General features: G+C 37.3%; 2 long non-coding RNA genes across 2 annotated transcripts; one reads left to right on the top strand and one right to left on the bottom strand.

The window, feature by feature from the left end:
- Positions 1–190: 190 nt before the first annotated feature.
- Positions 191–7,086, top strand: LOC140144403 (uncharacterized). The gene is made up of 3 exons (XR_011857882.1): positions 191–326; positions 3,298–3,521; positions 4,371–7,086. It is a non-coding gene; the product is annotated as an uncharacterized lncRNA (long non-coding RNA).
- Positions 7,087–11,009: 3,923 nt separating this feature from the next.
- On the bottom strand, positions 11,010–15,254 carry LOC140144393 (uncharacterized). The gene is made up of 3 exons (XR_011857880.1): positions 15,009–15,254; positions 12,407–12,489; positions 11,010–11,315 (listed from the first exon to the last, which is right to left on the bottom strand). It is a non-coding gene; the product is annotated as an uncharacterized lncRNA (long non-coding RNA).
- Positions 15,255–27,119: the final 11,865 nt, after the last annotated feature.

Here is a 27,119-nt window from a genome sequence, read left to right as displayed (position 1 = left end):
AAAACAAATGCACTACTAATAGGAAGGTTGGATTTTATTGTCAAATATGGCAATGTTTTTGGGGAATCACCTGCAAATTCTAAAAATACACGAAAGGAGAGAGTATAAGAGACTGGATTCACCCACTGGATAAATGGAATGGCCCAGAAAAATTGCTCTGGTTGAGTCCCTAAGTGCTTCGATATTATCATCATGCATCACATTGAGTGGTTGACTGCACACTGCTTGCACTCACGTACGGTACAGCAGACTTGGAATTTCTTGTGGTTTCACTTGAATTTGACAGTTATGCAGTCGAAAGTCTACAGCCATTATCAACAGGAAAGGTACTATTATTAAACTTGGTTATTAAACTAAATTATAAATGGCAAGTAAGCTTAATCAGTTAAGCTTAATTGTACATCATAGTTAAGCTTAATTTCAGTTGGGGTTTAAAAGTTTATTACACTGTTTTGCAAAGACCTTTAGCACTCTGGTGGACCGATCGCGTTTGCATAAAAAACAAGTTACACCTGCGTCATGCCAGCGTGCGTGCGCGGGGGTCACACGACGGTTGTGATTCAATTGAGAATCACAAGTCAACCCGCTTGCTCAAGAAACACTAGCAACGAATTTGCTCACGGATGGATTGCCCTCGCATTCGTGCGTTAGAGAATATGCCCGAACATGGCGAACAACAACCCGCGTGACCCAACTTCATCATGTTTTATACTACGTACATCACTGAGCGATAGGCTAGCGATTGGTTTTAATTTTAGCCAATGATAGAGCGCGCTTTTGCGTTGAGAAAGTGCACTGTGCCTTTATTGGTCAAATATACCAATTGCTCGTCGATCATCGATGAAGTATAAATTCAGTTGTAAACCGCACCAAATCAGGGCAATGTGAAAGGTCTTTGCAAATAAATATGTAAAAGAGCTTAGAACAATTTAATGCCAAGGCCTATTCACTACTTGCACTCAAACTGACATCACATGAAAGGAATAATTTTCATTCATGTGTGTTGCCAGTTCGAAGCTCTCCTTGCACATTGTGCATGCACAGTGCTGAAATTTTGTTTGGCCAAGCGAAGTGTTGTGATTGATAAAGCGTGATTCCAGCGGGGTCTCCCCGTCAGTGAGAACCACCGTCAGTCTGAATTTTTAGGGTTAGGAACCCTAAGACAGAGCCATGTACTGATGTAGCTCTGTAACAAACCCTCACCCTAAAAATTCGGACTGAGTGCCGGTGGTTCAGACTGACAGTGTTTCAGACTGACAGGGTGTCCCCATTCCAGCGCCTGTGTGCAGGACCTTTATTGTGCAATTTGTTTATATTTGCTGAGAGTGTACTTCCACGATGTGTGGAACTCTTAACTCGTGAAGCGTACATGTAGGTCCCACAATGCGAACATAGCAGAATTAACATGGCATAAATCATTTGGTAATTATATGTGTTGTCGTATGCGACTTGTCAACATTGCAAAAATACACTCAAAGGTTTACAGCAAAATACTGTACCCGTACCATGATCTAAATTAGGCAATATGTCTCCAGCCACAATTAGGCTGGGCCTGCATTGGTCTCATGATAGCTGTTTAAAAGAATACAGCCTATAAAAATTTCAAGTGCAACAGAAAAAGTACCGTACTGTCTATGCAGATAGTTATCTATTTGCAACAGCCATTGTACTTCAAAACCCTAAAATTGACATTCAGGTTAGGAACAAATCATGTTAGGCCGTATAAAATTAATGTTTTGGTTCTCGTCCAGAGGATTTTCATGAATTGATGAGGGAGGAGGTGTTTTTTTTTTTTTTTTTTTCAATGTAAAATTAGCATTGTCACTGTCAGTAGTTTTCGGTCTTCTCCAACAGTGCTTGAGGAAGCGATGAGGCCCTTTTTTTCAAATGTGAGATTCTGAGGATAAACCCCTAGAGTACCACAAAAAGACTTGGAAGTGATGCTTGTTCTCTAATAAACTTATTTATATGTATGAAGATTTCATAAATCATTCCAAAGTCAAAAAATTGAAAAATCTAAAAAAAAAAAAAATCTGACAAATCCCAGAAATTGAGGAGGGGGGACGAAAACCAAAATATTAATTTTACACGGCCTTAACTATAGGCTGCGATTTTCTGTAATTTCGTGCCTGGGTTTCCTATAATTTATAGTGGGTACCTGGGCACTCGGGATGGATCAAGTCAAATTGGAATGTAAAATTTGTACTTATTTTCTTTAAATGGTCTCCCGGTACCCGGCCGGTACCTATCGTAAATTACATGTAGGGAACCTTGCTACAAAAATTACCCGAAAATCACACCCTTAGTAGTTTACATGATTTTTGCCTTTAGAACCTGAATGACAATTTTCATAAATTACGTATTGTTGTATAAAAACAATGTTAAAAATTAGTTCCTAGTTTCCCACCCAAAATGACTTTAAGTGCCATGGGCGGTTAATGGAACTAATATGGACTACATGGTATGTATGTATTTTATGAAAAATTGTGATGCCTGGGTACAAAAATTGGATGCATGACCCCCTGAAGGACATCATAAAACAATTGATATTTGTGACATGATCAAGAGGAATGAGTCGCATGTCGGCCCTGGTCAAGAATGAGTTTTACACATTTTTCTCAAGAGGACATACAACTTTTCTTTGTGAAACTACGTCAATTTATCAATCGCTGAAAACAATATCACTATTACCGACATCCGACTCATTTCCCTTGATCGTGTCACATTTGTACTTCAATGGTGTAAATCAACCACAATTTTATGCTGTGTACTTTTGAACACTTGAAAATGACGTCTTACAGTCTTAATATTTTTCTTTTTAAATCTTAAAAAAAAGTTTAAAAAAACCTAATTCCTCATGTTTTTGAAACTGCCATGGGCTTTGAGGCATAACTTTTTTTTAAAGCTTCTGTCCTTCGGGGGGTCGTATATTCGATTTTTGTACCCAGGCATCACACTTGAGCAGGACTTGATTCCCCTTTCCTGGGTATTTTAAAATATGTACCATATTAGTTCCATTAACCGCCCAGGGCATTTTTTTTTACATTGTTTAACTTTTAAAAGCCATCAACAATACGTAAAAAAGGCACAAAATATCAGTGTGTCATATGTTTCAGACCATGATTCAGATCATTTGCATGTGCAGATTATTAACGAATATCACAGTTTGCTTGTTGTAAAGTCATTGGATAGGCACTTAGGGGCATGGGCTTTTAAGGGAATGAAAACTACATTGCATTTCAAGGATATGATTAAGATTATTAAAATTTTCAATCTTCTCTAATTTCTCAAATACAGGAAAATGTACTCTCAATGTTCAACTTGTCTGCAACAGAATCCTCAATGTGGTACGTTGGACAAGCAGCATACACACTCATGGGCGTCATATTTTGCAGGAGAGTTATCTTAAGCTTTTGAAAATGCTGTGAGAATGGATGTAGGGACTCCGCTAATGCTTTAAAACCATGGCTGATGAATCCGATTCAAAACCCACTCACAGAAGCAGAGGAAGAATAAAATAGGTATTGAAATTTTTTTCTATTTTTCCCAATTTTTGGGAATGGGATGATAATCATTCCTCAAATCTGTGAGATTAGAAAATTTTCCCAAAATTTGGCATTTTGCCTTCAAAATAGTGGAAGTTCTTAGAATGCAGGAGGATAACTGGCACCGGGTCGGAGACACTCACTAAAAATGGGTGACAGGAATGTGTGGCTACATTGACCCCCATTTTTCAACTCCCTCTCACGCAACGACCCACCTTTATTTGTTTCACCGAAATCCCTCTCACCCAATGACCCCCTCCTTTGTTTTCCTGTCACCAAAAGACCGCCTTTTTCAAAAATATTGGGAAATTTCTGTCTGAGTGACCTCTGTGTTTTTTCATTATATTTCTTTAAATTAAAAATTTTTTTTTTGTATTTTGACCCAAAAATTTCCCGGTCTAATTGAATGACCCCCTTTTTTGGTAAGATATTCCACAGTCTCACGGAAAGACCCCTTTTCCGAGCAGGCAAATCCCGGGAATAACCTGTGAGGATGGTCATGGATTGGCAACCATGAATGCTTTATGGCATGCACTGTTACAACCAGAACACTAACCCACTAGATCTCTGTGATATCAATTATGCATTCAATTTTTTTTAAATACCTATATTTTTAAAGCAGCAATCAGAAGAGGTTAGAAAAATATGCGGAAATAAATAAAATATTTAGAAATAAAATACAGGCCTATATGTATTGGTAAAAAGCTGACCGTCTATGCTTGAACTTGTCTAGTTTACACTAAAAATATTACCATAAATTCTGTGTAATTATATAAGAATGATTATATATTTTTCTCTCTCTCTCTCTCTTTCATTTGTTTCTAGGTGATACCAGCCTCTAAAGTGAATAAAGTGCCTGTACGCCATGGCAATTGTCGGGTGCTGCATTCTTTTCAACATCAGACTGACTAGTGCTGGAGAATTTTGATGCAACACACTAAAGAACTATTCAAATATCACTTGTGTAATTATTTCATACACTCATATATCAAAGCAGCCAATCAGAAGCGGTTAGAAAAATTTGCGGACTGCATTAATTGTGCGTACTATGCGTAGTGCTTTCGCATGCGTTAGCATCGCATAGGATTGATTAATTTTTCAGGCAGGTTGATGCATATATAGTTGTTTCTATTTTCCAACATTTTTAGTGATAATATTTTTAAAACAGCAAAAATTACAGGTTTGATTTTCTCTTGTGTATCAAATAGGTTAATAAATGCGTATCACTAATTGCTATACTTGTTATTATACAAAATAATGCACTTGCACAGAGATGTTGATGCATCTAATGCACCCCCCCCCCCCTTCGGGGCTTGTGCATTTAGACCCATCAACATCTCAGTACAAGTGCATTATTTCACTCTAACAAGTGATACATGTTTATTACCCTATAATTAAGACCATTAAAGGTTTAAAGTAGAATTAAAGTTGGTTTCCTAAAAATGTTCATATATGAGCCTGACCCCTCAGAAGGGGTGTTTGGTAAAAGTTAGGGGGGATGGGTGCAAAGCTGCACTGCTACCAGAGATAGTTGACATCATGGGCTGCACAAATGACAAATATGCATGATAGCAATTAAATTCGGAGTAGCTTTTGGCGGGAAAAGGTCATCAAACTTTGCATAGGATCAAATTTCAAAGTTACTCGAATTGGGTTGAAAACCATAAATTTCTAATGTATTTCTCTCAGGATTCAGAAAATGTATAGTTTGACCTATCTAGGACCGTAGGACGTACCGTTCTTGAGTTGTAACAGAAAGGTCAAAGGTCACATTTTTGGCTCTATGGTGGTCAAAACATCAAAGTGCTCGGATTTTGCCAAAAGAGGTATCAAATTGTTTGTTTTGATAAAACAATTCAAATAAAGATAAGATTGCAACATCTAGGATGATTTGTTACCTAGAAAACACAGGAAATTGGTAAGGCTTATTGACCTTGACCTATTTACTTACTCCCTCTGTGGAAGACTTTTGAAAATCTTTCAGAGATATGGCAGTGTTTCAATTGGAATAGCCCATTTTTGAGATAAATTGATGTGCATGCATTTGTGACAACTTTTGTGAAACTTTCATGGGATGGTAACGGTAACATGATTGAATTGGGGGGCACTCAACTTAGAAGTGACAGGTATGTGCCTACCAGCTTTGAGTTGGGGCCTATCCTATCGCCTATAAATATTATTTTTAAAAAGGGTAAGGGTCATTGGGTACAAAAAAATTGAGAAAAAAATGGGTCATTTGGTATCAGGTAAAATTTTTCCCATTTTCCCCCCAAAATGTGAAAAACAAGAATTTTAGAGTTCCTAACATTTTTATGGCATTTTTGTGATAAAATTATAAGGGACTCATTGGTTAGCCAAACTTAATGAACGTAGCCCTGTCGATATTTATTATTGAAAAACCTGCTTCTTCCAAATCCAACATTAAATCATCGTGAATTTATCAACTGTTATTAAAGTTTGTTCGGAGCTATATAATTGGCAAAAATTATTTGGTTTTTGTTACTGCACATGTCAATAAAGTCCTAAATTCACAAAAGCATGTGTCAGTCACGCATTACGTGTAGTATTTGTGTTGTGCCCAAGTGCGTGCATGCCAATCTAATGAATCTATATCTGTATGTGATGTTACGGCCCATTTTTTTGCCAATTATAAGCGGAACAAACCTAGATGGATCTTGTGTTGTATTTTGATGAGGCAGTCTTGTACAGACACTGGAAACTGTTTGTTATTATTATCAACAATCATTTTGATATAGCATGTATTTGCTGCTGGTTGCTCTATATACTAGTAGTATTCAAGATTGCAACCAGATTGAAACCACATGAATTAATTAAGTACCAAGTTGTTCTAAACTATAGCAATAAAACTGAATAAATGTTGATGCATTAATATACAAGTTTCTTGTGACCATTTTATGTAGAAAGTGCATCTGTAGGTCAGTCAGGCACCCTTCGATGTACCCTTAATCCATTTGACTATCTCCTGCTATCCTTTATACCCGGGTTTATACCCTTTACCATGTAATCTTCACCAAACCCTTAAGGGGGTACTACACCCCTGACCAATTCTGTGCATAGTTTTGCATTTTTCTCAAAAAATATAGCGCATTGGTGACAAGTAAGATATGTATGGGGCAAGGACTACAACTACTGTACTGAAAATTCAGCAACTCAAGGGAAGTAGTTATTGATTTATTGATCAAATATTGGTTTTCCCTCATTTTTGACTGTAACTCCACAACTGTTGTCTATGCTGAAGTTTAAATTTCCAGTGCAGTAGTTGTAGTCCTTGCCCCTATAATATACAAAATATCTTACTTGTCACCAATGCGCTATAATTTTTGAGAAAAATGCAAAAATAAGCACAAAATTGGGCAGGGGTGTAGTACCCCCTTAAGCCTAACCTCATTCCTTCAACTTAACCATGTACCCAATATGCGGTGGAATTAGCAGGGGGGGGACACGTCCGGTCCCCGGCCCGCTAAATTTTTACAAAATCATAATACAAGTTATAGACCCTAAATTACTTGATAGGTTGGAACCCAGAGAAATATTGCTACTTAAAAAATCCTAGCAATGCATATACATCCCTGGCTGTCCTATAGAAGCAAAAGTAATTAAAATTTACAACTTTATCCAGCTTTGATTTTTTTAGTAGCAGCATTTCTCCGATTTCCAACCTTGAATAACAAGTAATTTTAGTGTAACTTTTTTTTCTTCTTTTTTTTGGGGGGGGGGGGGTACCCGAATTCCCACCCAAAAATTCAATCGGGTACCCAAGAACATAATTAGCCGTTAGGTGAGACTAGAGCATAAGGTTTTTTGGTGTTACTGTTAACAAATTTTGTTATGATGAGAAAACAGACATTTTGATGAGAAACAGCCAAAAAAAAAAAAAAAAATTGGATGAGAAAAAATTGCTGTTTGTGGACTGTGGAGAGATAAGATTTTCTCATCGTAGTGTGTTTATCATTATTTCTTTTTTTCGTTTTCATCGTTTCACATCAAAATGTCTGTTTTCTTATCCAAAACTTCATCTACTGCATCTAGTACTTGGCCAGTACTCTCCATAACGGAGGAACTGACATACTTCACTTTGATGATGAGACAGAACATAATTCACATAGAGGAACTTGAACCCAAAAGTGGGATGGCTTTTTTAATAGGCCAATCAAATTAAGGAAAATCAGGGTTTAACCCAGCACTAACTGCAACATAAACCATTTAATCGCCATTCATTTCAGAAAAGTATAGGCCTATTAAAGAAAATATCAAAAGTCCAAGTAGTGGAACAGTGCCTAATTTGCATAAATCCAAAATCCACTTATGCAGGGGAGAAATTTCAAAGTTGGTCAAATCTTGTTAGAAACCATACCAATATTTTGCTCTCATCATAAGGATACAGAAAAAGTATGTTTTGTCCAGTCTCTGACATGGAGTTCTTGCGTTATAGGCAAATAGGTCAAAGGTCAAATTTTGGGTCCACAGTCGTTTACAATGGAAATATGCTCCAATTTTAATCCAACTGGTCTCAAGTTGTTCCTTTGGCAAAAAATAAATCAAAATGAGAAAAGTTGCATTGTTTTGGATGTTTTGTTTTAACATCATAAAATAGGTCAAGGTTAATGGAATTTGATCTTCTTTGCCATGTTACCAGGGTAACAAATCACTTGAGATATGGCAAACAATTCTTTTTATTAAATGCTTTTGCAAGCGGAACAATACGAGACCATTTTTTTTCAAAATCGGAGAATATTTCATTTTTTCCTCTGTAGAGTCCAAATTTAGACATTTATCCTTTTCCCCTTAAACTCAAGAAATGTACATCTGAGATAGGTCAACTATACTATTTCTGAATCCTTATGACGAGAGGAATACATTGGTGTGGTTTTTAGCAAGATTTGACCAAATTTGAAATTTCACCCCCTGCATAAGCGCCGAAGCGGCTATTTTGGATTAATGCAAATTAGGCACTGTTCCACTACTTTTTTGGGGGACTTTTGATATGCTTTTGTGTTAGCTTTTAGGGAGATGGATGCATGCAAAATGGATTCTGTTGCAATTAGAGATGGGTGATTTTGTTAATTTGATTGGCCTATAACCCTAAGCAGTTTTTATACCAATAGAGTGTACAGGGTGTATCAAAATGATTGGTACCGGGCTATGTGACATTTTCAAAAATATATCAAAAATATAAAATTGCTAATTAATATAGTTTTTGTAATATAAATAGAAAGGGGCATATATTAACTTATTGATCTATTAATCTGAAGTTGATAGGTTGATGCATCTGGGAGCTATTGTCATTTAAGCGAAGATCGACGTAATCATGGTTTTACTTACACAACACAAGATGAATAGGTTCACTGCTTGAACCATTTATTGCATACATACTCTTCTTTCACCCCACCTAAATTATTCAAGTCAATAATATTACTCTCAAGCCATAAATATTGTTTATTACATCAATATATATTATGAATGAAGGAAAATATTAAACATTTCCATGATTTTCAACATATCATCCTCACAAGGTATTTGCAGTAAAATAGAGCTTTGAAAATGGTGCGCTACTGATCCAGCGTTACGATGAAAAGTGTAAAAACACCTACTTTCCTTTAGAATCATGTAACTTCTGAATAGAATGAGCTATCTTTATGATCTAAAATTTTTAGAGAAGATAAAACTACTATAATTACAAATATTTAAACAATTAACCTCAAACTGGCACAAAAAATAGTAAAAAAATTCGGCAAAAACGAGAAGTCTTCGGTACCAATCATTTTGATACACCCTGTATGTTATCAAAAACACTAAAACACACAAAACATAATGCTACTTCAAATCATAAGTACATTTTGGAAATCATTTTATTTATTGCATAAACAAACGTTCACTACAAACCTGCTTCACATTTTGATTGTTATGATAACCTTTAAGAGGAAGCCCCACCAGAGCAGTTCTGGGGTGAACCAAATCTGCCATGTTATCAAATTTTAATTTGATTAAAATCAGTGACAAGGTTATCTCTGAATTTGACAGGTGCTAATTTATGTTTTAATGTTATTGCATTAGCACCTGTCAAATTCAGAGATGACCTTGTCACTGATTAATTTGATTGATTTGGTTCACCCCAGAAGAATCAGAACCCCACTTGTGGGTTTACGACTTTACGCTAAACACGCTCTCAAAATGTTACAACTGCCGTTCTTCTCTGCCAAAAACTGTAGCCATTCACCCAATTTCATGTTTACGCCACAAACTGCGCCAAATCGGGGCAATGCGAAAGGTCTTTGTTGGCGAAGCAAAGTGTTGCATTGATGATCAAGCATAATTCCAGTGCACATATGTGCTCATGTCTTATTGCACAATTTGTGTACAATTACGTAGTGCTTGTTTTCACCGGCATGCAATGTGCCGAATAAAAGTATACATGCTGAGACCCAGGCATGTATCTTCAATTCTTTCACCTGATGGTAGATAGTCCTTAAAAAATGGGACTCTTGTCTGGACTCGAGTCCTCATACAAGGATAATATTCCGCCGAGTTGTTTCAAGACCACATGAATGTAAATTGCTGTATAAAACCTTTGTACTTTCATGATGTTGACAGGGGACAAGGACAGGTGGAACTCACAATTTGTAGGCCTAGGCCTACGATACATACATGGTGGAATTATCATTAATACGGTGTCATTGTATGCACCTTGACCACATCGCAAAAATACACTTGCGTCAAAGATTTACAGCAAAACAATTATGTTAAAATTGACATTTGGGTTCCAGGCGAAAATCATGTTTTAAAATACTAAGGCTGTGATTTTTGGGTAATTTTGTGCCAGGGTTCCCTAATTTACGTCGGGTACCTGGATACAAGTATTAGGTATCACCAGGGACCATGTCAAAGGGAGTGCAAAATTTGCACTTATTTTCTTTAAATGGTCTCCTGGGTACCCCGGTACCTGCCGTAAATTACATAGGGAACCGGGCACAAAACTACCCGAAAATCACAGCCTTAGTATTTGACATCATTTTGGTTTTAACCAAACAGTAATTAGCAATGATATTTATTGAAAATTTCCAGGTCTGCAAAATATTTTACTTCAACAAGTTAAACAACAGCTTAATTTGTTTAAATTTAACTCTTGCCTCTTGCAATTGGGTTTTGTGGCTACTTATAGGACCACAGGTACCAAAATGGAGACATGAAAACACAAAATAATTTTTTTTCTATAATTCAATTTAATTCACAATTTTTCATCATTTTTTTACAATTCTCCCTATTTTCTGTCACCGTGAGTAAAATTTAGTCTATTATTGTTAACCCAATTTTTTTTCACCAACACCTTCCATGTACCGACGGCCTTACATGTACCTGACGGCCACGAAGAGCGGGGGCACCGCCCCTGGCCCCCTACCCCACTGTCTCACGCCACTGTTATTATTGCACTTACCTGAAGATGCATTCATACATTACAATTTTTTCAATACCGGTAATATAACATTTGTAAGTTATTAGTCCATCTTAAAGATAGTCAGATAAAATGCCATTTACTTCCAATTAGAGATAATTCATTTTGTCTGATCCTTACTGATTTTTGCTGAGTGATGGTGCATAACATCAACACCAATTTATAGTGTCTTTAAAGAAATTTGTAATAAAAATGTAGATTGCATAATCATCAAGAATATGCTCAGTCTCTTGAGTCACAAATTGTGTTGTTTTTCCTGAAACTACGGTAGCCATAAGGTCGATTTTCAAAGCATTCCCCTGTAAAACATACAAAAAAAATAAGAACGTATTAACAAGTATGAATTGAATAGACGACATTTTGACATGTAAATAAGTTTCAGCTAAAATTAGCTGGCACTCAACTTGGTCTAGCTACAACCCTGTTCAGCTATTATGCAATCTTACATACCTGGATGAAATCTGCCAACACAAATGTAAAGTGATGAATTTACTGAATGAAACTGACCAACTTTAGAAGGTACATCATGATCACACACACACATTACATTTGTATTTTGTACTGAAGTCTCTTTTAATCTACATTTGTACAGATGTTGCCAATTAATTTCAGATTGTTTATCCCTAGTTCAATATCGCGGCAAATTTCCACCACCTGGGCTTGAACCCGGGACCTCTCATGCACCAAAGGCAAGTGCCCCAACCATTAGGATAGACTCGCCTTATGTTTAAAAGATCACAATTTGAATTTCAATAGTAAATTAAAATAAAACTTACAAGAAGAAAGTTTTTTTTCTGTGGATCTATATAACACACAGCCAACCTCCCTTAGAATTTTATCCCAATTTTCAAACATTCTTCATTTTTGATTTCACCATTAATTACATGTACGGTCAGGGGCGTCGCTAGACCAATATGATTCGGGGGGTGTACAGTATGGTTTGCCGACGGAAATTTTTTGTAATTTGTTGACCCAAATTTTTTTCAGCCAGGACGCCGCTCAGAAATCTAAAAAGTGTGGGGGGGGGGTTTGGTTGGAGTCAAAAAAAATTGCACAATTTTTTTTAAACTAGTAAGTACTACATGTATACCATTCACAGTATGTCTATTACATTACAACACACTTTCGTAACACATTAATCTGTTACATGCCTCTAACAATTTGCCGACAATCACAGATACCTTTGACTACATTTGCCGACAGTCACATGGTTTTGCCGACGGCAGTCAAATTTTGCCGACAAAATTGGGTATTGGGGGGTGTCACACCCCTCCCCCCATCTACTACCCTCTAGCGACGGCCCTGTGTACGGTACATATAAAGTCCTGATTTTTCTGCTGTTTTGTGCTAGGGTTTGCTGTTTGGCATTCACAACTCTACATGCACTTACCATTGACAGATCCACTGTGTCTTCACAGACTCTTCATAGAAATCAAACCAAAATCCATTTGACACATTGATAACCTGCATCAACTGTGAACCAAAACAAACCAAGCATTTGATTAGTAAAAGAAATCAAACTTTATAAGGGACAGCTTCAAAAGTTGCCCACTGGTTTCACCCAATTTACATACAATCATCCCCGCAATGTTGACACCTGGATGTGGGTTTCTGACCAAATTAACCTCATATTTGGTCATTTTAGCCCTAAAAGTGCAATTTTTTGAGGGCTATGTGCAAATTTATTCCATTTTTGCACCATATTTCACCAGTTTAACCTCAAAACTCTATCTATACCCTTTTTCACCCTGATGTGGCAGTGACGTCAGTGTGCATTTCATTGAGCGCAGCTTCAAATCACTAGCGTTCACTTGAAACACTGACGTACATGCGCATGTGGTTAGCGCATTGATGCACAAATAAAATATACAACACGTTGACTTCACTGCCACATCAGGGAAAAAATGTTAAAACTTCAAATTTGCACACGATAGTTTGATGAGTCTTACGTTCATAAAGACCATCACCAAAGTTTTACCGGTACCGGTACATTACTATAATTGGCTGTGTTTACTTCCAAACTTCCAATGTATCATGCTTCATTGATTTCTACTAGAATTTGACAGCTTCAGACTCTAGCCTCAAATGCAAAGCTACCGTATCTGTGTTTCGGTCACAAATGCTGCAAAGCTATGCAGTAAATTACGCAGTTTATGCACGCCATGTCAAAAGGAATTAACACATTGCTAGGCGCACACAAATGCATGAGTGTCTTAATACGTGACGCACGATACGCTATAGACATCCATGCTTCGCAAACAAACTAAGTTCACATAGAAATTACTATGGGTACAAACTAGGGTACAAAACATCAGGCTTTGCCATTTGAAATTTGAGCTTTTAATCGCTCTCTCAGGAGAGCGAGTTATGTAAGCTATCCACCAGTGGATCTTCTGCGACCCCTACGCAGAACTTCCGATAGTGGATTAACTGCGCACGATAGACGCAGGGAATCCACAGTTGGATTTTCGGCGCGTAATGCGAGACACAACCCTCCATATATAGGCGCCGGTGGAGTATTTCTGCGCTGATCGCAGGATATCCACTAACGGATTTTGTGCGCAGAATCTCCACTCCGTTATATAGTGCAGGTGGAGTATTTCTGCGCATGGTCGCAGGGAATCCAATGATGGATTTTTGGCGCACATGCGCAGAAACTCCCCTCCGTAAATAGCGCCGGGCCCGGTGGAGTATATTTCTGCGCACAGTCGCAGGGAATCCTCTGACGGATTTTCGGCGCACGATATAATCTGAGACAAATAATTTATACAGGCCTACCCTAGAATTACAATATTACTTTCGGCGCACGTACGGCTAACGTATGCACGGTACACTGAATATCTGCATTTTTTTCCATTTGTGCATATTAGTGCTGGTGGAGTATTTCTGCGCATGGTCGCAGGGAATCCACTGACGGATTTTCGGCTCACGATGTAAACACAATAGGCCCAAATAGAAAATATACCCTAGAAAGAGTAGTAATTCAAGAGAGTCACATCATGCGACGAAAATCAGTCGGTGGATTCCCTGCGACCGTGCGCAGAAACACTCCACCGGCGCTATATGGAGAGGAGTTTCGGCGCACGTGCGCCAAAAATCCGTCAGTGGATTCCCTGCGACCGTGGGCAGAATTAGTCCACCGGCGCCTATATACAGAGGGGAGTTTCTGTGCATGTGCCCCGAAAATCTGTGAGTGGATTCCCTGCGATCGTGCGCAGAATTACCCTGGCGCCTATACATGGAGTGTTGTTTCAGCGCATGTGGATTCCTTGCGTCCATCGTGCGCAGTTATCGGAAGTTCTACATAGGGGTCGCAGAAGATCCACTGGTGGATAGCTTACATAACTCGCTCTCCTGTAGCACTCAAGGAGAGCGATTAAAAGCTCAAATTTCAGCTTTATTTGAGGGGAGTGATGAGGAGCTATCGTTCTCTCCTCAAACGCGAAACAGCTCAAACGGCAAAGCCTGAAACATCAATACGAGCACAACTTGAAAAGAAACGGCTAGCAGACAGTTCTTGCTGTACGTGTGAAAGCTATCGGTCTGATCGGTGGAACAATATTCATGGACATGGCACTCATTGGCATTGTCAGTTCAAGAGTACAGCCAGCATTGGCCAGGGCCAGTCGGCATGCCTATAAAAAGGCTATATTTTACTCTCGCAATTAATTGCTTAAAAACTTCACAGTCCCTAACATTTTGGTGAGAACGGTAAACTGTTTAGGCAAAAATATAGGCTTATTCAATAAAATACTCTGCTGTGAAAACACTAAAAAGACAATTCCATTAAGCTTGCATGCATCCCTATACATTTACATAGGGTTTCTTGTGCCTCCACTGACGCGATTTTAATGCCTTAAAATTTCATCTTTACTGACATTTTTATGAGCAGACAAAAGCACCTAGGTAAAATAATGTCATTTACTTACAGAAAAATGAAGAAAAATCCTCAATTCATACATATAAGCCATGATTTGAGGCAATTTACTCACCATTTTCACTTTTGTGTGACATTGAAAAAGCGGCCATCTTGGTTTTCTTCTCTGGATGACCAGGGATGACCAAACTCATGAATATGCAAATTAGCTTCTTCAAGAAATACATGGTATACTGTTAAACTATTTAAGAGGAATTGAGATAAGATTAATCTTATCCTAAGATGAATTATATGTCTTGACTTAAGATGAATTGCCTAGGAATCCTTCTTAAATAATACTTAAGATTAATCTTAAATAGAAGCTTTATGAAATAGGACCCTGGATGCCATTAATTATTGCTGCCCACCCAGTAAATTATTTTCCCTAATTTGAGGGCAAAAATAGATTAAATTGCCAACCCAGTAAATTATCCTTATACCTCCCTGCAATCCCCATGCATATAAAAGGCCTACAATTTCAATTTCGCTTTTTAACCAACTTTTAACCAAAAAAATAAAAGAGATCAAGACAACAATGTTATATACAGTGGAATCAGAAAAATTTTCCTTGATTTCTTTACTAGTTCAGACTCAAACACTATATTCTCAATTAACTTTAAATCCAGAAAACAAGTTAATTGGGCCACTTTTTGGCAGTTTTTTTTTTTTTTAAATGTCTTTGGGTGTCTTTCTTCCATGGTACAATCCATCTGCGAACAAATTAACTATGCGTAAATGTCACCATTGTCATAGCTGTATACTATATATAGCATGTCCAAAAACAATGACAGGAAAATCAGGAACAACAACAACACTTAATAGGAATTTCATCACTATACTACTTTTGCATGTCAAACAGTATAAACTTGTTTTTTGGGCTCTAAACATATATTTTTAAGCAAAGCCAGAAGCAGGGTATTTCAAAATCAAATAATTATAACCACCATACCATGTTCTTTATATAGATTTTGTACCAGGATTTTGTATTTACTTCATCAGATAATTTATTATAAATTTTAGTATGCACTGTAAAATAATTTTACAGTGCATGTGTAAATAATGTTTATACTGTGTAGTATGGCTAACATGTAAATACTAGCAAGTACACAGCCAGTTCAAATTTCCCACTTTTAACTACAAAAGATCAAATAGGGCGAGCTAGGGGCCAGAGGTTAACATGGTAACATGATAATGGAATGTGTGTGTACACTGCCATTAAAGGTGCACTAGTTATTATATTAACAGTCTTTAATAGTGTTTTTAAAAGTCCATAAGCTATCTAATCATTGATTATTGTGTAAACTATGAGTTATAAAGGGGAAAGAAGAATAATTTTATTTAAAATGGATAATGGAGAAGCAATAAGCATGGAGCTGCATGGTAAGAAGCTGTTACACTGTAGCGTTTGTGATACAGTGGGGCCTAGTCAGTTGCAAATCTGAGTATGAGACCACATGAACCCTAGGCTTTTATTATTTGAGGCCTTATCTACACTGAAGTCTGAAGTGAAGATCCTGTTATGCCAAAGCTTAGCCTCAACCAGCACAAACTAAAACCCCAAAGCTCAAAAAAGGGTCGGTGCTCTGTGTGGTTTAAAATGTAGATCATGAAGCTGAAGTCTCTACTACTGTTCTGAGGCACACGTCTACCCCCATTGGGAGTTTCACCATTAGGTCAGCCATATATGCCTCAGCACAGACCCTGGAATCCTGTTCACTACATATAGCAACTAGCTTGTAATAGGCCTATAGATAACATAATAATGAGATCGAATTGCCTTTTTAAGGAAAGATTTTATGTTGGAAATTTTCATGCCAACTAGGCATACATATTGTTTTGGCTAATTTCTACAGTTCAATCCAAATTGTTCCAAACTATTCCGATAACTCTATCTTGTTCCGACTAATTCTGATAACTCCGGATTGTTCCAACTAATTCCTCTAACTCCGCATTGTTCCGACTAACTCCATTAAGTCCGGATTGTTCGATAACTCCAAATTAATCCGACTAATTCCGGATTATTCCGACTAATTCCGATAACTACGGATTGTTCCGACATATTCTGATAACTCCGGATTGTTCCGACTAATTCTGGTAACTCCGGATTGTTCCGACTAATTTCGTAACTCCGGATTGTTCCGACTAATTCGGTAACTCCGGATTGTTCCCACTAATTTCGATAACTCCGGATTGTTCCGATTAATTTTGATAACTCCAAATTGTTCCGACTAATTTCAACTAACTGCGGATTGTTCCAAATAATATCGATAACTCGGAATAAGTACAAATAAATATTGCAATTCCGATAACTCCAATATCGGACTCCGAAATCGGAATTAATACCCTGTCGTGGGGCCTTTTTAGCCAATTCTTTACCAAAGCTTCAATATCTACATTGTATTTTATGTGCCCTAACACAGTAATTGTCATCTAAAGAAAGCTCATAATTATATTCTTATAACTCCAAAAGTCTAGGCCTTAAGCTGAATTCATTCTACATTGCCGAGCGATAGCGATTGGCTTTTTAGCCAATTCTTCACCAAAGCTTCAATATCTACATTGTATTTTATGTGCCCTAACACAGTAATTGTCATCTAAAGAAAGCTCATAATTATATTCTTATAACTCCAGTAGTCTAGGCCTTAAGCTGAATTCATTCTACATTGCCGAGCGATAGCGATTGGCTTTTTAGCCAATTCTTCACCAAAGCTTCAATATCTACATTGTATTTTATGTACCCTAACACAGTAAATGTCATTATTATTAAAGACACAATGTCGCCAGCTATTGGCAATTCTTCACGAAGGCTTCCAATATACATGTCAGTATACGCCGTAGAAGTGACGTAGTTAATCGGATTAACTACCATAGTAATAGATGAATACAATATTGACTATACCGCACTGCACTACAACGTTCACGCGGTACCGATGCATTGAGCCATAGATGTCAAAAAAAGGCTGACCACTCGCACCTGTAAGATAAGTATCTTTGAAAAGAGCGGTATTGTATTCAATCTAAGTTTGCTGACATACACAGGTGATTAGTGCAATTTGCTTGTAGTGCAGGGTGGTATATTCAAAAATTGTATTCATCTATTGCTATGGTAGTTAATCCGATTGTGACGTCACTTCTACGGCGTATTAATGTGCCCTAACACATTGTCATTATTATTAAAGACGCAATGTCGCCAGCTATCGACAAATTTGTTTTCACCAACGGAAAATTCAAAGTGTAATAGTTATATACCTGGCAGAGGGGGCGCGCTCACCATCCGCATAATATTTGTCCTTCATATTTCCATTTCACCTACATTCTTCATAATAAGAAAAGTTATTTTATTTACAATGGCAGATTACAGATGATCTAAAGAAAGGTCATAATTATATTCTTATAACTCCAGTACTTTAGGCCTAAGCTGAATTCATACTACATTGCCGAGCGATAGCGATTGGCTTGTAGCCAATAAGGTAGAGCGCTTGTTGTTGCTTTAGGAAGAGCATGCTACCTGATTGGTCAAATACCAATCCCTCATCGCTCAGCTAGTATAAATTCAGTTTTAGCTGTTTCCTTCAGATGGTGTGGGCAGGCTCGTAACCAGTGCCTTTTCAGTCAAAAAAGAGGTCCAAATTTTGAAGAAAAAAAAAGGTCCACTTTTTCAATTTCCGCCCATACTGTTTGTTTTTCTTCAAACTCTGACCCCCCCCCCCTACCCCTAATGGTTAAGGCCTGGGTGTCCTTAATCAAATCAACACAGGAAGACGTAAAATCAGTGGGATTATCGTTTTTCAAACAAATGTGCAAAATTGTCAAAATTGAGAGTTTTCTCACAAAATAAGAAGACATTTTTAATTAAACAAGTTTAAACGGTATTTGAATGCTGTTTTATGTGATCAGTGTAGTTTGACATTGTCTTTTAGGTACACTTTTTTTTAAATGGCAATTTCTGGTATAATTGTTTCCAAAAATTGGTAAAATCTGTTTGTTTCTAAAAGGGATTTTAATCCACTTGTGTTCGAAAATAAAGAAATAAAGTGAAAATACAAAAAATTAAACCAAACCGGTTTATAGCGCAAGAAGAAGCAAGAAGCGCAACATCCTTATTTTAAAGAACGTTGGTTTACTATACAAAGTGGATTTAATCCATTTTAGAAACAAACTCATCATATGACCTTCGACCTCACACGCGTGAATGTACATAGGGTCATTGCGTACAAAAGTCCCATTCAAATCTATCGGAGCCGCTGTGGGGAAATTGATGAGAGAAGCAATGGTTAATATTATTGGCAAAAGATTCAAATTTTCTGCCACCTCCCCACACCTGCCCCCCCCCCCCACACACACACACACACCCACACCACACCCCTGCATTACTATCATTACCGAGGACCTTGACAAGTTAGCCATTATTCCGAGTCTTTTACTTTGGCACTTCCAGATATATAAAAAAAGGCAACACTCTTGGTATTTTACCCTGGAACTACGAAGGGGTGGGGGCCGTTGGGCGTGGGGTTTTACAACCTCCTAAGATTTTTTTATCCTTTTATAGAGGAGACCCATATAATACGTTACTACCAAATATAACGGTATAATTGAAAATTAGGGGGAGGGGTGTTACAAAAATGGCTCAGTAGTTCTAGAGTTAATCTGGGTGAAAATGATTTTGGACACTGTATTTGAGATTAAACGTTTGGAAGACTTCCTAGGAACAACAGAAGAAATATAGCAGCGTTGAGAGCGTTGTAATAGTTGGATAGATGGACCCAACGAAGACTTGTTGGGGTTAACATATAAGTACCGCATTTCGATCACATATATAAAGTCGTGTTCACATTTTGAGTTACACCCGGCATTCACTTCTGGTCGGAGTAAACATCAAACACGCGATATGTAATTCCTTAAGTTCCGACCCACAAAAGGTCAAACTTACACCGGGTGCCAGGCGTACTTACGCCTGGCGGGAGATACATCGTCGGACGCCTGGCGGAACTTACGTTGACCATCGTTCACACTGTCACTACTCCTGGCAGCACCTACCGCTACTCCTAGCAACTTGCGCCGACCAAGTTCAAACGGGCGTATGTCCGACAATGTGAGCACAGTAGCTGTGACCCTGCCCCTCGGCGCATAGTAATTGATCATTTGCACTTCAAGGACGCGTGTTTAGGTCCTCGGTGTGCATAAGGCGGGGAGGGCGAGTTAACGCAGCGGTAGTTCCCTCGCTTTGCCCTGAAGTCCCGGGTTCAAGCCCCGGGGCGGCCCAAGGACTCATGTGCACTTGATTTATCACGATTCCATGCTCGCTCTCGCGGGTTTTCTCCGGGATCTCCGGTTTCCTCCTGCTTTCAAAAAAATCTGTGATTAGTTGTTTGGTTATCAAAACTTCCTTCACCCAATGGAATTTGGGGAGCTGCACAGATAATTGGTGGATGTTACAATCTAAGTGCGGATAGGTCTGCGCCTGAGGTTTGGCTGCAACTGGCCTAGATGATGCGATCTGATTGTGATGATTCACCATGGCAGCGAAATTACAGCGCTTTGAATCCTTCAAGATCTAGCTGGAAAAAGGCGCTATATAAATCCGAAATTTATTTTATTTTTTATTTTTTATAAGGTCCTCGTTGTGTGATATGTTATCATGTGTATGTCCTCGGAAGTAAAAGTAAGGCACCACCACACAGACCCCGACATACATCGAGGAGCTACATCGGAGCTCATGTTAAAGTCCCCTTTCCCAACTTGATCGTTTGGCGGGGAGAAACATGGATTACAGTGCTCCACCGAACAGTATTATACTAAATACTGGGGTGATACCTCACCATAAGTGGTCACTTGAAGTCATTTTGCAAATAATTTTTTTACGAACCATGAGCACCCATGACTGGGACGCATTATACGCACCGCGTAATATTTTAATAGTATTATATGTGACCAGCTCCAACAAAACCCGGAACAAGTCGTCAGACATGTTTTTGAGTTATGGGCCTTTAAAGATGACATTCCCATAAAAAATGAAATTTTGGAACAATTGTTTCATGGTATTTTGACTGTAGGACTAAGTGGACTTTCAGATCCTTGAAAGTATTTATTAAACAGAGGTTTATTTAATCAATAAATAACAGTTGAACTATCAAAATCCCTATTCAAGCCTATGTAAGGCAGGAAACTAATTGGCCCATACTCAGAATAGCAATTTGGAAAAATATCAAGGTATCATTTTGCAAAATTATCCATCTTGAAAAGTATTGATGCTATTTATTTTGCTATCATTTTAAAGTTTATTATCTAGCGCTTAAATTTTGTATTCAAATCATGAAATGTTAAAATTGCGACTTATTCCTGGTTTTGTCAGAGCGGGTAATGTAAAAATCAACATAGCAAAACATCAGACCACATACCTTTAATATATCGAAGGCCATATAAAAATTAAGTCTAGGTTCTCGTCCCTCCGTTTCAATTTCTGGGATTAACCTGATTTTTGTATAGATTTTTCCAAAAATATGAGACTTTAGTGAAAGTAAACACAGATAACAACGATCGCTTCCTAATCTTTAATGTTTTATCTCTTTGAATCTCACATATCTCACTAAAAAAAAGAAAAAAGGGCCTCCTCGAGCACTATTGGAAAGACCGAAAACTATAATAATGTAAAATTTACATTGAAGAAGAAAAAACGAACACAAAAAAAACCATATAAAAACAAAAATAGACCTCCATCCTTTAATGAAAATCCTCCGGACGAAAATCAAGCAATTTATTTTGTGACTTGATGTGAAAAGCGATTTTCACATCCAAAAAATATTGCAACTTTTTGCTATTTAAAAAAAAAATAATAGTAACCCTCATTGCAATGTTTTCTCATTTTCAGTTCTGGAACCTTTGTATGCAGTATTTTCTTATTACCTATAAATAAAAAATGAGCTGTTGGGACTGCTTATCCAAACAGATAAATTCAAATACAATTAGTGGCATGAGTTTCGATCCTTGCAAGAGGGAAGCAAATTGTTAATTTGTTAAATCCTCAAATTCATTCTTGGTTGAAATATTGGTCGATCCTAAATTGATGACTTCTTGAATTTATCAATTCATTTCATATTGTTATTAATTTCAGATTTTTACATCTGGTAACCAAAGGCAATAAAAGTATTTTTCTGAATTCGACAGTCAGACATTATTATAAGCCGCTGAACCGGAAACATTTTGGGCAATTTGGTTCATCAAAACGTATTATATTCATCATGATTAGTAATTCTTTTTCAATTGAACTTTTTATATGTCAGAACCAAAAAATCACGGAAACTTCACACATTTGGGGGCCACCCCCCACCCCCTAATAAAAATGTGCCACTGTATGTTTACTATCTATGATGGATCAAAACAAAACAAACAAATCAATTTCAAGCCCATTTTTTTTTAAATAATATTCCTTGTTTCGTGAATTATATGTTCCATATCGGTCAGCAGACAGCGCAGAACTCGGTACCTTACGGTGCGTCACTTGGGGTTGTGGTGGGAGACTGCCATGGTTTTTTCCCCTCAAAACATTTCAGGAATTGGATGGTATTTTAGCACAAACAAACAACATACCCAGTGCCTATTTTCTGGAAGGATGATACCCCGTAGCCTATATTTCTGGACGAGCTCCATTAAAGGGGCATTACGTGATCCACAGCCTCATCCCCCACTTTTCTCAAAAAAGTTGAGATTTTTATACCACAGGAAAGCTCTGGCTAACAAGCAATTTCTTACAAATTAATATTTAAAAATATCGTAAAATTTGAATCTGGCCTATGGAGCAGTGTAATACACATAATCATGCATAACTTGCTTGTTTTTTTCCCTCAAAACATTTCAGGAATTGGATGGTATTTTAGCACAAACAAACAACATACCCAGTGCCTATTTTCTGGAAGGATGATACCCTGTAGCCTATATTTCTGGACGAGCTCCATTAAAGGGGCATTACGTGATCCACAGCCTCATCCCCCACATTTCTCAAAAAAGTTGAGATTTTTATACCACAGGAAAGCTCTGGCTAACAAGCAATTTCTTACAAATTAATATTTAAAAATATCGTAAAATTTGAATCTGGCCTATGGAGCAGTGTAATACACATAATCATGCATAACTTGCAAACACAACTTCAGAATCAATTGAAATTTTGGAAATGAACTTTTTTCATGGATATCTACTGAAAAAAATGTCATAAAAAGAGAATGCTAGAATCACAAAATACTCCTTTAAATGCTACCGTCAATTTTCAGGATTTGGACAGGTACATGTTTACATAATTCTCTGAAAATTTTGCAAATAAAAAGGCATTAATCACCAATTTCCTAGTATATCTAACCAAGTTCTCGCGTAAACGCCTGATGACACTCTTAATTAATATCTCTCAATTTGAGACAATATGAATGCAGAACTCTGGTACTACAGGCCACAACTTACAGGGGGAGGAGGCTAGGATTTGAACTTTGAGTCAGATTTTGCTTAACATTTCTGGAATTGGATGATATTTTAGCATAAAAAAGAGCAACATTCTAGGGGGTGATACCCCATAGCTTATTCCCAGGACAATCATCCGTAAACGCTAGCCTAGATAATATAACTCAGCATCCGAAAGTCTGCGTGGCACATCCACGTGCAACATTTTTCAAAGAAACCCCTGGATTCAAACAGGAGGAGGGCGGGAATTATTTTAAAAAAATTAAAACAAAACAATTCTATATTCTCCGGAAGGGAAGGTGGTATGAAGGTCAAACAAGCACCAAAATGTGTATTTTTACCCACACTATAATATCATGCCAATAACTAAATTTCAGTCAGAAGTGGATGTAAGGGCTTTTGAAACAGAGCTCTTCATAATTATGTCCAAAGAGCGATGTGCAAAAATTGTACACACATACGCATCATTGAGATCTTGGTATAAGACTGTAGTAAAAAAGTTTTAATTTGATAATACTCGGCATGGATAAAAATGACAATTTATGTCCAAAGAGCGATGTACGCATATACATCATTGAGTTCTTGGTATATAAGACAAGTAAAAAGGGTTTTTTTAATTTGATAATATAATCGTGATTAGGGGAAAATAGGACTATTAACTGATTAAGTTGCAGCCATTGACGTAAACAGGTTAATTTACAGGAGATAGTGTTACATTGGCTACAAGTGAGATAATTAACAAACATATTATGGATGATTTGCAATCAATCATAAAGTGACGTGTAATTTTAATTTCCCTTAAAAGCCTTTAATATTTGATCTTTTTAAATAAATTATATTAATTTTGTCAACACCCCTCTGACACCCCTCCCCCAGGGGGAAAGACTTCTCTGACTCCCCTTCCACCAGGGGGTAAACACCCCGCTGATTCCGCTCAACAGTGGTAACACGCCTCTGACTCCTTCTCTCACAGGTAGGGTCGTATAAAATTAATGTTTTGGTTGTTGTTTAGAGTATTTTGATGAATTAATGGGGGGGGGGGTTTTTTTTTTTTTTTTCAAATGTGAGATTCTGAGGGATAAACCCCCTAGAGTACCACAAAAAGACTTGGAAGTGATGCTTGATCTCTAATAAACTTATTTGTATGTATGAAGATTTCATAAATCATTCCAAAGTCTAAAAAAATTGAAAAATCTAAATAAAAAAAAAATCTGAAAAATCCCAGAAATTGAGGAGGGAGGGGACGAGAACCAAAATATTAATTTTACACGGCCTAGAGGGCAACACACCACTGACTTTCACTCCCCTAGGGGAAATACCCCTCTGACTCCTCATCCCCCAGGTTCATCAGTTTTGTTAGTATTTATCCTATTTTGAGTACAAACACAAATATATTACTCTATTATCCCCCCCCTCGGTATGATCAAGCCATATGCGCCTGTGCTGATCAAACTAGCAAACAAATTCTAAACTATAATCAAGGGAGCGCCGGCCCAGATACAGACAAATGACAACGAGTGTCGTACCGGGCAAACATTTGCTCATTGTTGCACCCATCACCCCCTCGGTATGATCAAGCCATATGCGCCTGTGCTGATCAAACTAGCAAACAAATTCTAAACTATAATCAAGGGAGCGCCGGCCCAGATACAGACAAGTGACAACGAGTGCCGTACCGGGCAAACATTTGCTCCACCAACACCAACCCCCCCCACCCCCCCCCCCCCTCGGTATGATCAAGCCATATGCGCCTGTGCTGATCAAACTAGCAAACAAGTTCTAAACTATAATCAAGGGAGCGCCGGCCCAGATACAGACAAGTGACAACGAGTGTCGTACCGGGCAAACATTTGCTCATTGTTGTCCATCAATATTATTGCATGTGATACCCTCCACCCCACAACACCCCCTCGGTATGATCAAGCCATATGCGCCTGTGCTGATCAAACTAGCAAACAAACTCAAGTGACATTTGCTCATTGTTGCCCATCAATATTATTGCATGTGATACCCTCCACCCCCACAACCCCCCTCGGTATGATCAAGCCATATGCGCCTGTGCTGATCAAACTAGCAAACAAACTCAAGTGACATTTGCTCATTGTTGCCCATCAATATTATTGCATGTGATACCCTCCACCCCACGGAAGTAGAATTTGGAATTCCAATCAAGATACCTTTTTCATATCTAACCAATTCCTTCAACAACAAAAAACAATTTAGATGGATTGATCAGTACAATTGGAGTTGAGATGCAATTTTGCTGGGGTGGATTTCAAATAGAATAGCACTTTATACTTTCAATATGCGAGGTTGTAAATGCACGGGACAACGTAGAGAATGTATCACACTTCCCACAATGCATTTCTCCCATTTCAGTTTTCTGTACTTATTTGCTATCTAGTACAAAATGGGCCGATAGTGACAAAAATGTGTCTCAATGAACTGATCCCATCAATATCTGGCAAAATATGTTTATTTCGTGACTATATCGACATATGTTTAGTCATTCTATTCTCAAAATGAAAAATCTAAATTTTCTGCATTCAAACTTTTAAAAATTTTCGCTCACGCCCTTTTCTCTATTTTGTAGATCACCATTTTCTCCATTTGCATGTCTTTCTTTCTTTTATTCTTTCATTCTTTAATTATTTTTTCTTTAATTCTTTCTTTCTTTCTTTCTTTTTCATTCATTCTAACTTTCTTTCTTTCTTTCTTTCTTTCTTTCATTCTTTCTTTCTTTCTTTCTTTCTTTCTTTCTTTCTTTCTTTCTTTCTTTCCTTCCTTATCGATACACCCAAATGTATTTGCATTTGCATGTCTTTCTTTCTTTTATTCTTTCATTCTTTAATTATTTCTTTCTTTAATTCTTTCTTTCTTTCTTTCTTTCTTTCTTTCTTTCTTTCTTTCTTTCTTTCTTTCTTTCATTCATTCATTCTTTCTTTCTTTCTTTCTTTCATTCTTTTTTTCTTATCGATACACCCAAATGTACTAGAAATACACCCAAATGTATTAGGAAAACACCCACATGTATTAGGAATATACCCAAATGTATTAGGAATCCACCAAAATGTATTAGGAATATATCCAAATGTATTAGAAATACACCCAAATATATTAGGAATACACCTAAATGTATTAGAAATACACTCAGATATATTAGGAATACACCCAAATGTATTAGGAATACACCCAAATGTACTAGAAATACACCCAAATGTATTAGAAATACACCCAAATGTATTAGAAATACACCCAAATGTATTAGAAATACACCCAAATGTATTAGAAATACACCCAAATGTATTAGAAATACACCCAAATGTATTAGAAATACACCCAAATGTATTAGAAATACATCCAAATGTATTAGAAATACATCCAAATGTAAATTTAGTAGGGGTACACCCAAATGTATTAGAAATAAACCAAAATGTATTAAAAATGCACACAAATGTATTAGGAATACACCCAAAGGTATTAGAAACGTCTGAATTTATTTTTGTTATATTAAAACATCGTTGGACAACATTTTAAGGGGTCATATTTCTATATTCAGAAGCATTTTAGTTGACCTTGGCCACTTTTGCCATTTTTAGGCATATCAAGTCTGTACCGCGTAAAATTGACTTTTATGCTACGCTACACATCGGAGATCACATAACTTTTTCTAGTGTTTTAATTTCTTTTCACATGCTTGAAATATATAAAAAATTATAATAATTATACAATTTGCATAGAG

The sequence above is a fragment of the Amphiura filiformis genome, unplaced genomic scaffold (assembly GCF_039555335.1).
Source record: "Amphiura filiformis unplaced genomic scaffold, Afil_fr2py scaffold_52, whole genome shotgun sequence".
Classification (NCBI taxonomy): domain Eukaryota; kingdom Metazoa; phylum Echinodermata; class Ophiuroidea; order Amphilepidida; family Amphiuridae; genus Amphiura; species Amphiura filiformis.
The sequence above is the reverse complement of the archived record's forward strand: the minus strand, read 5'-3'. Positions and strand labels throughout refer to the sequence as shown.